Genomic DNA, 12,508 nt, shown 5'->3' with positions numbered 1-12,508 from the left:
TGGGAGGCTGATCTATTTAATAAATTTTCGAAGGCACCTACTGAAAAACACAAATGGTGAGGAGTCCTATTTCTACACTTTAATGAATGGTTTAACCTGTTTGGCATTAGTGCTGGGTAAATAAATCAACTCTGTTGTAACTTGCTCCCTACACTTGAAAAACTAATAACGTCACTAAATATCATCTACTTGTAAAGTGTTATTTTGGCAAATGTGATTTTAAAAAGTTTATTTGAAAAGGAATATACTTTCAGGAAATTAAATGTAGGTTATCATTTGTTTGAGAATGACAATATTTTTACACTACAGAACTAAGTTTTACTGAAGTACCAGTGTTTTGAAGCACTAAGGATCTTCTCAATTAATGTTTTTTCTGAATTATATTTGAACTCTATGACAAGTATTCCTAGCATTGGTAGACTAATTATGGATCTATCATTCCAGCAACTATTTTTTGGCCTGCTGATGCTGGACTGACATCATTCATTAATCATTAGGAGAGGGGTATTACAAATAATCTTATGACATTTGTGGTATTTTTCACTCATATGGGATGGTCACCTGAAAATTGAAAGTTTGAATTACTGTACTTTCACATTTTGTTATCTCATCTTGCATTTTAAGTTGCCTTGCATTTCCCAATTGCTTACTGCTAATTCCTGCATTTCAAGGAATTGGGGCCCTGAAATGTAGGAAATGAGAAATTGAGATGGATCTTCAATTACTTTCTGTTTGCATGTTGCATGGGCCTAGGTGAGAACTCTTGCCCTAGTTATCTGATGATGTGGATAACTGGGACCTGGGATCCTAGGACCCGTGGATCTTGTAGAAGAATAATACCTTTTAGACATCATATCAGCAAAATTTGAGTATAATCAGTAGGAATGCTTCTGAAATATGGAGAAAAACAGTTTGGGACTAGGGAGTTAAAACAATAAACAGAGCAGCAGAGTAAAATCCCTTATAGATTAGAGGAAAACAACATTTTTTTTTTTTTTACCATGTGAATTCAGAAGACCAAGAACACTTAGAAAGTATCACAAGTTTATACCGAAAACATTGCATTGATACTTTTTGTATTCTAATATATATTCTAATCCTGATTATTTATATTCCAATATGTTTATTGGAATAAATATCAATTAATCTGTCAAATTATCAATTAATTCCAGTAAGATTCACTGTGTGAAATATAAAATCAGCACATATGAATATAAAATATATAATTATATATAATATAAGAAAATGTTTTGCATTGTTCTGTTGTGGTAAGGGTATAAAAGACAACTGTTTTAGAGTATTATTCCATTACCTCTACATCAGTTTTTTAGTAGAATTAGAACTAAAGCTTTACCCTTCAGAGATGTACAGCCTAGAGGCAAGAGGAAACACTGTAATTAAAACATTACCAATTTAAGGCCTAATAACGAGGAGAAACATATGAACTTCTCCTGGAGCTATAGAATATATTTTGTGATAGAAAATCAGTGGTGTAAGCTCCTGCCTGGTTGGATGGTAGACAGGCCAGGACATGAGGTAATCATGCATATGAATAATTTTTTCACATTCTTGGCTTTAGCTAGTTTTGAAATGATAGGGTGTAATAAACAATTATATTATGAAAAAATACCTTCTAGCCTGAACACTTCTTTTTTTTTTTTTTTTTGTCAGTCATGGGGCTTGAACTCTGGGCCTGGGCGCTGTCCCTCAGCTCTTCAGCTCAAGGCTAGTGCTCTATCACTTGAGTTACAGCACCACTTCCGGTTTTCTGGTGGTTTATTGGAGATAAGAGTTTCGCAGTATTTCCTGCCTGGGCTGGCTTTGAACTGTGATCCTCAGATCTCAGCCTCCTGAGTAGCTAGGATTACAGGCATGAGCCACCAGCGCCCAGCTTTGTCTGACCTGTTTGTCACTCTATGATCATTTGTAACTAAGATTAGTTTTGCTCCAATAAGACAATTTATGCTGTCAGGGTAAGATGATCTGATTGGTCTGTTCCTACATGGAGCAAGGGTAATGGGTCAGGCAGACATTTGTGCCAGTAAGACCTCATTTGGTAAATTTTAAGCTGCAGGATTTTAGAAATAGCTCTTAAGCATGGCTTACTTTGAGTCCATTACCTCCACAAAGCTAAATCAGTTAATAAATAAGTACTTAAAAATCCATCACCTTTGGACGTAGCTATAAAGGCTTCAAAGTATGATCAAATTTCAAATGAAAAAGACTTAAAATAGTTATTGACAAAAATTGCAAATGTGAGCAATCGAACAAACAATATGTTTTTTCCACCATACACAGAATTTTACAGAAATAAGATGAATAGCAAATATGGGAACAATAAGGTTTCCTTGTTACAAATAGGTAATCTAGAATATATGCCTGTCTTAAGATTGCATCATTAACTACTTAAATTTACAGGATACTACATGCTTCAGCAGCTCCTCTACCCGAATTACAATACAGAGATTAACATTGCTTTTGCACAAGGAAGATATGAAAATTTGTGAAGTATTACATATTTTTCATTCTTCAGATGCAAGAAATGAAAAACCGTTATTAAAAAGTTGATTACAAATATACAAGTGCAATAATACATGTAAATAGTAGAAATAACAGTTATTTTGTCATCAGCATATTCAATCTTCACTTTTTTAGAAAAGCCTTTACATAACATAACCTTTATAAAACTTTTGAAATAAGATAACATTGTCATTTTATCCCAAAGAAATAAAATTCTATAAGGACCTAGGAATTAAAGGAATCTTAAACTGTTTCCATATGGAAAGCAATCTGAAAGGACACATTTATTAATGAACCTATATATTATAAAACAATGTCGAATTCAAACTATTTTATCTAGGAGAGAAAGAAATAGATTATGGACATTATACAAACAGAATATTAAATATTTTAAAATATACTTTTTTCAGACAAGCACCAGAAATATCTTTAGTTTCTCTACTACTCATTTTAACAGATAAGTTAAAATTATTTCTGATTTAAAAAATCACAAACTCTATAGAAATCATTATTGATGTATACAAACAACTCGAATATGTTTTGACATCAAAGTCAGGCAATTCACTTGGAAGAATACCATGGAATCCATGAATTTTTAAAGTAAGATATTGCTGTTGCTTTGTATTGTTAAAATATTTTGTATGAACAGATGGGACGGACTGGCAATTTTGAAATTTAAGAAACTTTCCCAAGCCATTAGGACTTAGGAGAACAATTTGTACAGCCTTCCACAACTTCAAAAAAGTAGTGATACATACTTATCCTCTTGGCAAGATCAAATGCAGTTTCTTCCAAGTTGTGCTTCAGATCTGGTTTGATATAATGGTTAAATAGAAGGAGATCCAGCGTATCTTTGCTATATCTATTCCCAGCAGCAAGATACAAGGGGGTCAAGAGGCCTTTAGTTTGGCCATTGGTGTCTGCATCATGATGAAATAAAGAAGCCACTCTGGTAATATTCCATGTATAAGTACTGTGCAGGGGTGTCCAGCCATTCACAGTTATTACATGAATATCCGCTTTGAGCCACCAACTCATGGACAATGTCTAAGTGTCCACTGTAGGCTTCTCGATGAAGAGGGATATACTCATCGTTATCCCTAGTACTCACATGAGTGACCTTTCTGGAAAGTAGTCTCTGCACTGTAGTAAGGCGATTATTTTCAGCAAAGAAGAAATTTGCTTGAATCCTTCACCATTTTTTTTTCTTGCAATTGATAACATTTCTCACTTTTTCCTCTTGTTCCTCAATTTCATCAGAATTGCCTAACCAGAGAATTTGAGTGCCAGTGAGGATGAGCTGTCCATGTATTTCCCCAATAGTTCACATTGCATGAATTAGTCAGAAAAATCTGGTGAATTTTCTGCATCATTTTTTCACTATTATTTATTTTCTCTTTTTTTCATTTTTACTATTCTAAATTATTCTAACTGGAGAGTAGGGATTTGGTAGAGAGCAGAGGAAAGATTTTCCTCCGTATTCAAAGGGACAGACTGAAAATGAGGACCAGTGGTGTCTTCATGTGCAGCTTATTCTAGAAATGAGAAAATAGGAAATAATGTCTTATATGTAAATGAATTGGGAAATGACAGAGTAGAATGTGAAATGATGCAACTAAAAAATATAAAAGCAAAATAAATTAGGATAATTATGGAGCAATCATATTACCTATGGGAACCATAAGAGGGAGAGAGACAGATGTGCAATGATCTAGCTAGCCACAAAATCCATCCCTCTGATCAAATTATAGAGCAAATAATTTTATTTTTAAAAGAAATGGAAATAGAATTTAAGATAAGATGTCACCATTTTTTAATTATATTTTCATTATCTTAAATACTTGTACAAGGGTATTTCCACTGAACAAATCAGTTTTTTTTAATATAATGGATCTTCATATAACTTTTCCACACCCTTCCAAACCTCACCCCACTTTAATTTTTTCTAGTTTCATACATCTGCATTGAATATTATACCTTCACTCTCTTCCTCCATAACTCTCTTTATTTCTTCCTTTTGACTTCCACTCACATCTTCCAAGTGATAGTTTCCTGGTATTCATTTTGTTGGAGTAAAGTTCAATTTTATAAGAAATTACACCTTTGAAATACTCCTCTGCAAATAGCATGCTTTGGTTAACATTTTTGTGTAAACTTGTATAAATTTCTAGCTTCCAAATATGAGACAGAACATCTGTCCTTTGTGTGTCTTGCTCTGACTTTGTTCACTTAATATATTTTTAGATCTATTCATTTCTTTACAAATAATGTAACAGTCGTCAAAATGGATGGATGCAATCCAATTGTGTATATGTCCCACACTTTCTCCAACCATCATTCCTCCAAAGGGCATCTGGGCTGTTTCCGTAACTAGGCTACGGTGAATTGTGCAGCAGTGAACATGCTTGTGAAAGTGATTTTACTGTAACCTTTTGGAAGAATTCATCACTACCTTTATGGGAGCAATCCCCTAGCCAGTTTTCCAGCATAAGCACATCCCTCCCTTCATCTTCATCACAATGTATTGCAAGTCCTCAAGAACACAATTCCACCTACAGGTCTCAATAAGCTAAAACCACACTGTGCCTATATTTTTTCAATACATTTTTTTCATAATTGTACATATAATTCAGTGAAAACCTTCTATATACTTTCCTAATGTGGGAATGAGGGACATGACAGAGTAAAAGCAAGAAATATGCAATTTAATTAGCTATTATCATATTTAAAATCATTTTCAGGTCTTATTCATACTCTCACATAACATTATTTTAATCTTTATTTGATTACTTCATCTAATACGTAAATTATAAAAGGTGAGTTGAAAGCAAAGGCAAAAAGTATTTTTTGATTTTGACACTCATGTGTGAGGTTGCACAACATGGGCAAATAGATGGATTGGAATCAATAGCTCTTATCGATTTTGTTAATGTAGAGATGGTTTTCCCAAACGGATTCTCGCAATTCTTATTCCATTCAACAACAAGAAATATGTGATAATTTCCTTTGTTTTGATCCTTATTAACTTTTGTTTCCATTTTATTTTATAATGGATGATTTCATAAATCTACTGTAGATACAAAAATATGTTAAAATATTTCTACCCGTATGCATTGATATATACATACACACATATATTACACAGGTTATAATGATAATGAATAACTACAGTAACTGTACAGTTTACTAAATTATTAAAACTATCGGTGGCTATTGCCTGGAATCCTGGTTAGTCGGGAGGCTGAGATCTGACGATCATGGTTTGAAGCCATCCTGGGCAAGAATGTCCAGGAGCCTCTTATCACCAAACAGCCAACAGAAAATCAGAATTGGAACTGTGACTCAAAGTGATAGAGTAGTAGCCTTGAGAGAAAAATCTCAGGGACATCATCCAGGCTCTTAGTTCAAGAAGTACAATCTACCCAAATAAAATCTATTTAATTTACATATGTGTAAGTAAAGTATTTCCATCACCAAAATGCAAAACCATGCTCATTTGCAAGGTAAGTGTTTTGTCTGAAGTACCATAAAACATTTTCACTTAAGTTGAAAGTATTGCACATGGGTTCATTCTATCTCTCTCATGCATTTTTCCACTAAAATACTCAAATCTTACAATTATTCCAATTGTTTAAATTCATAGCTTTTTACTTTAATACCCAAATATTAGAGTTTGAATTGAGTGTCGTGTGCCCCCTAAATGGTTGTTTTTACCACATTGTCATGTCCCAGCCCTAAATAATCCTGATTATTTTTCAGATACTTGTATATGACCTTGGGCTCAGTCCATGTTATGTTATTCTTCCTGGAATTTAGAATAATAGGTGCATGGCATTGTGTGCAGATATTTCTGTCCAGTCTGGGCTTTAACCTCTATCCTCACAACAGGAGACTCCCATGTAGTCAGGATTTTCATAAGCTTGTCATAGCTGATATTTTTTTAAGTCTTTGCATTTCCTGCAGGTTCTTGAGTGCTGAATTAATTTGTTTTCTTAGGTTGTTTTGTTTCATTTGAATGTATGAGTTGAGTTGTTCCTCACTTTTACTTTTGTTTCTTTCAATCAAGTTCTTACCTAAAGTGCTGAGAAACCAATTCTTCTTTTTCACAATAGTCAAAGTGAACATGATTTGTTCCAAAGCAATTTCAGTAATATTTAAGCACCTTCATATCTATTGATGGTATATAAATGATAAGTGCTGCGAAGGGTCTTATTATTTTCACAGTAGTCTTTGTCATACACAGACAGATCATGACATATATGAAGATAATAAAACTACTGTGCTTGGTAAGCACTCTCCCACTTAGCCACTTTCACAACCCAAGGCTTACTTCTAACAGGAACTATGAGGGTGGGATTTATTGGCATACTCTTTTCAGCACAGAAATCGCTGGCCATTAAATATCTTTGACAGGATTTGGGACCAGAGTGAGACTAACAAGGAGGAATGATGAATGAGTGATTGCCACCAGGCCCCAGAGATCTAGGCTCAAGTCCTACAGAGGGATATGGAATATGGAGCCAGAACCTTCCACAACTCTTACAGCCTAGGAAGATGTCCCAATTGGACACCTCAGCCAGAACATAATGAACCCGTTACATACACCAGCCAAGGCAAGCCTTCTGGTTTTCAGTTATTAAATGGCAGAGAAGGATGCTTTGTTCAAGCTACTGGCTCAGACTTAGTACTCTCTGAGGGCTTGTCCCAGCTTTCCCAGTTTGGGGGTCTGGTCATGGGCAACCTGTTGAATGCATATCATCCGTACATCAGCCATACATACGCAGAGGCATGGAGTTACTGCCTTCTCATTTTCTTTGGCAGGTCTCAGGTTGAAATATGAGATTAGACTCTATCCCTGATCTCCTTTTTCTTTCTCAAGAGTAGTGCTCTGCCCTTGAGCCACAGCCCTAATCGATGGGGATATTTTCCTGTGATCTCCTAGAAATAAGAGTGTTGCAGACTTTCCTGCCCTGTCTGAATTCAAATTGGCATTCTCCCCATCTCAGCCTCCTGAGGAGCTAGGATTACATACAGGAGCCACTGACACCTGGCTTTCTTTTCTTCTTGTTGTTCTTTTTTTAATTGGGACAATCTGAAATCTTCAGTGTCATTCCAATGGTTTGCATTCGAAGTAAACTTCTGAGGCCTGGATTTCGAATCCCAGGACTGCCACACACAAATGGAGGGAGATCGTGAAAAACTCATTCTTATTTACATGAATGCTAATGGAATGTTATAGAAGTAATTAAATTTGCAGTTAATTCATGATTCTTTTTTAGAAAGCCACACAAAAATCATTGGATTTATATCTTCCCTTCTAGCACCATGTTATGATTCCCCTAATGGAAGGATATTGATTAATTTTTAATTAATGCTTTTATAAGTATTTAACCATGATACTTCATTAAATGGAGACATAACTTAATAACTAATTATTGGTAACTATATATATAAAATTTAATAATATCCTCACATTCTCTCTCTCTACATATACATATATATACAGCAATCTACACACACACACACACACACACACACACACACACATATATAGGGCACTACTGTGGCTTGATAACAAGTAACAGGTCGTTAGAACTTCCTGGCAGCTCAGTTTGCCAGAGGTTGGTGTGCTAAGACCCTATTTATGGATTGGACATTTTATGCCGTGAATTGAAACCCCAGCATTGCCAAAAATTTATTCATGTAGTAAGAAGCCAATTTTCACACATTTTTTTTCCTGAAAAAAAGTCCTGGGTCTCAGTATGATGTATAATTCATATGAAAATACATCCTGTATGATAGGATGTTATAAATGAAATGTTATATGTCTAATAACACTAAATGAATAAGGGTAATAAATGTCATGCTCACTAAACTCATGGGTGTATTTTTTCCATGCTGGGGCTTCACTTCAGGCCCTGGGAACTAGTCTGAATTTATTGTCTTTAAGGACAGTGAGCTTCCCCTTCACCCACAGTGCCACAGAGATACCCAGATGCTGAGTTCAAATCCAAAACAAAAGGTAAAATGAATAACTACACTGAATGCAATATGGACTCAATATATGTATGTAACTATAAATCATATACTTAAAATGTACACAAATTGGATGTTTTCTAGTGTTGGGATTGATTTCAGGCCTAAGGAACAGACTTGAACTTCTTGACTTCAAGAAAGCAAGCTTCCCGTTCCTACACAGTGCAACAGAGTTACCCAGACCATGAGTTGCAATCCCAGTCCTGGCAGAAAAAAAATGACATCTCTATGCTATATGACAACAAATTCTTAGGTATATCATTATGTCTCCTTTTCATGAATGTAATTTTTTAAACGCTTCATAAAGTATTGATTAAAATCAATCAGTAGCCTAGAATATAACTGTATATAATTTTATCCTAGAATCATTCAAGAACTGCCCATTCAGTCATGACATACATCACATACCATTGGTATTCATATGGATAAAAATGAGTTTCTTAGGATCTCCTGCCATTTGGAGGTGGCGGGACCAAGATTCAAACTGTGGGCTCCAGCATCCACCACTTGAACCCAAAGATAGGGAACTCTCCGGTCTGTCCAAGAACATCAGCAAGACCAATGATTATGCAGGCACCAGTGGCTCTCAGCAGTACTCCATGATACTTGCAAAGCTGTGAAAGGAGATTCATGGTCAAAGTCACCCTAGGCTGGAAAGTACTTGAGACCCCTGTCCAACTTCAGTGTCAACAAAGCCAGAAGTAGAGCCATGTGGCTCCAGTGGTAGAGGGGTAGCTTTGAGCAAAAGCAGCTCATGGACTGTGCCTAGATCCTGAGTTCAATGTCCAAGACTGGCAACAAACAGACATACACAACAATCTGTGCAGCCATCTGGCTGTCTGTTGGTTGACACCACTACCAGCAGTTGAGGAAAGTAGAGGTAACTGAGTGGTAAGCAAGAGTCTCAAGTCGAATTTGGAGTTCAATAGGAAATTGATGACCTAGTCAGTGAGTGGGAGAATAGAGGATTTCCCAGAGCCTGGGAATGTGGCCAGCCCATCTTTAACATCCCAGCACTCAGATGCCTGAAACAACAAGACTCTGAGACAGAGCTGCAGGCAACAAACTACTGCCAGAACACCAGCAGAAGAATCCTCCTGTCAGACCTTTAACATTCAAGAAAACAAAGAATACAAAAAAGGGAAGAATCCCAAAGACAAACACCACTGGGGAGGGTGATTCAATGGAGGATCTGGTCAAAGGTGATGCCTACGACAGGACTCCCCTCCCTTTGGTCACAGTCACAGCCATAAGGGTCCAAGTGTCAAGGGTCCCAATACCACCAAGAATCTGCAGAGGTGCTACCAACATGTGGTGCCTTCCCTGGACTGCAGCAAAAGAAGAAACCAGGTGCTCTGTGCCAAGATCCAACCACTGAAGCTGGAAAAGACAGACCTGCAGGATTGACAAGAGAAAGAGAAGGAGAAGGTAGCCCAAGTGCACAAAGCACCAAAAACAGAGCTAGACATCCACAAGCTACCCATACAGAGGTTGGTTTCAGCAGAAAATGATTTATAATCGGCACCAGCCCACATGCAGCTCATGGCCGATGACAGAGAAATGGAGCATGAAGCTCTCACCAGCTGCCTACAGGCCACAGAGCACTGCATGGGGGAGCTGGAGATGGTGGCTTCTGTGGTTACTACTTACAGAAGGAGATTGAAATGTTGTTTGAACAGCTGAATGATGTAACACTTCAGCTCAAGGAATAGCCCAGTAGCTTCTATGACCTGGAGCAAATGAACACAGAGTTTTAGGAGAAGCTGGAAGCACTCTGGACATAGAGGAGCAACAGGAAGAACAGAATCTGCAAGTTCCAACAAGTGCTGGAGGTGTTTGAGGTACTAAACAGACTTCAGGACAACCTGAGCTGAATGGTGACCGTGAATCTGGAGAGAGACAGCTTCTCACAGAACCTGAGCATTGAGAGGTCCGTGCAGAAGGAGGAGGCCTGGTGGTTGACAGAGCAGGTAAACCAACTGACAGAGGAGAAGGAGTGAGGATTGAGGTAGGTGCTGCACCTAGAGAATAGCTGGGGGGACTGAGAAGGAAGCAGGCAGAGCCATGGCCCCCCAAGTGTCCATCTCAGGAGGAGCAGCAACTGCAGGCCCACGCCTACCTCATGCAGATGGCGTTGAAATACCTGGAGGAACAACTTCATATCTAGGTCCAGGAAAACCAGACTCCATCTCCAGATTGTGGAGCAGCAGGAGCAAGGGGGAAGACTAGAGAAGAAAACCAAGGATCGGCAGGAGATCCCCGAGACCCCACGATGTGCATGTGTATGCAACCCACAGCTGGAGGAACAGCTGGCCTTGCTACGGGACGCTCTCCATAGGGTGAGCAGTGAGAAGGAGGATTTCTCCAGCATCGTGGACTCAGAGCAACAGGTGAAGAAACATCTGCGGGAACAGCTGGACTGCTCAGAAGAGAAGATAGAGAAATGGAAAGAGGTGGCTGAGAGAGAGAGAGAGCCAAGTGATTCGGGAGCTGCAGGACCAGCAGGAGCAGTCTCTGGCCTAGCTGCAGGAGCTCAAAGCCACCTGTGAGCATCACATCACTTCAAATGAGCAGCTGTGCTCCAAGTAGTAGGTACTGCAGTAGCACCTGCAGAAGCAGACTCAGCTGTTGAAGCAGCTGAAACAAGTGCAGGGTCCGACCAACTGGGGGGACTAGGTAGTGCCCCCAAATGGCAGGACAGTTTCAAGTGCCTGGAAGTGATCAGTCCACAGAGGAAGCACCTGCAGGCCCAGCTGAGGTTCCTGGCTTTCCCTGGGGAAAGGGAATCTGTGAACCCTGGAGAAACAAAATCTGAGGAAGCGACTCTCCTCAATGGGCCCATGGCAGAGGATGGAGATGTCCCCCAAACTGAGAGGGATGTGGCTCTGTTAGCACTCTCAGAAGCTGAGATCCACAGGGGGAAACTCCTGCCTGACTGCTGCAGGCACTCCCCCTTCCCCCTTCTCCAGACAGCTCAGTCCCGAGAAGAATATCTGCTTCATCCACAACCTTCCTGATGAGGTGGACTTCCAGAGTCCTGCAGATGAGCTCCACCATTGATGCACCCAGCTGTCGGCACATATCCGCACTGCCCTGGAATCCCTCCTGGCATGTAAAGGACAAATGTTCATTCTGGATCAGCTGTGTCAGGAGAAAGCCGAGTGCATGTGCCAGCTGTTCCAGGAGAAGATGAAGAGTAGATAGCTGCAAGAGCTGCTGTCACTCCCACAGGGGGCTCCAGATGCTGACACAGGCTGAGCTCCCCACCAGTGCAGCTGCTTCAGAGGCCTCAGTCTCCTGGGTGGTCAAAATGAGGGAGGCGCAGAAAGATTTTGAAGAATTGCAACTTCAGGATAGTGTGGAAACTGCAAGAGGAGAGGTCAGGGTTCCATGCCCCGTACAGGACTAGCCCACAGAGCATGTCCTGCTGCAGATCCCCACATCCAGAACTACCACAGCTGGTGCACTCAGGCTTGCAGTGCTCCATCCTGTAGACTGATGGGGATGATGACTCCCTATGTGACATGCTGAGTCCCCAAATCCTCAGCAGCCACCAGAACTAGGAAGGGTAAACTGTGGGCCGAGTAGAGCAGAGGCTGCTGTGAGGAGGCACAAATTCCAGGGACATCTAATGGCCCATTGGTGGTCAGGGAAGAGGCCCATGTTATGTTTATCACAAAGCATAAATTATTTCCAAAGGGAAAATAAAGCCTCAACAAAGATTTGTTCTTCTAGTTATAAGGCTTGAACTCAGGGCCTGGCCACTGTTCTTGAGCTCTATTTGTTCAAGACTGGTGGTCTACAAGTTGAGCCCCACCTCCCTTCCAGGTTTTCTTTGTGGAATCGAACCCAGGGCTTCAGGCTTGCTAGGTGACCACTCTATCACTGAGCCACATTCTCATCTAGGATGATCCCCCACCCCTAAACACATATGGCCAATCCTCAGATAAAT

The 12,508-nt window shown here is 39.4% G+C and overlaps 1 pseudogene; it reads left to right on the top strand.

Moving 5' to 3' along the window:
• The first annotated feature begins 2,426 nt into the window (after positions 1–2,426).
• Positions 2,427–2,523, top strand: LOC122115562 (annotated as a pseudogene).
• The last annotated feature ends 9,985 nt before the right edge of the window (positions 2,524–12,508 follow it).

Source organism: Dipodomys spectabilis, unplaced genomic scaffold (assembly GCF_019054845.1).
Source record: "Dipodomys spectabilis isolate Male_0828 unplaced genomic scaffold, ASM1905484v1 ptg000121l, whole genome shotgun sequence".
Taxonomy (NCBI): domain Eukaryota; kingdom Metazoa; phylum Chordata; class Mammalia; order Rodentia; family Heteromyidae; genus Dipodomys; species Dipodomys spectabilis.
The sequence above is the reverse complement of the archived record's forward strand: the minus strand, read 5'-3'. Positions and strand labels throughout refer to the sequence as shown.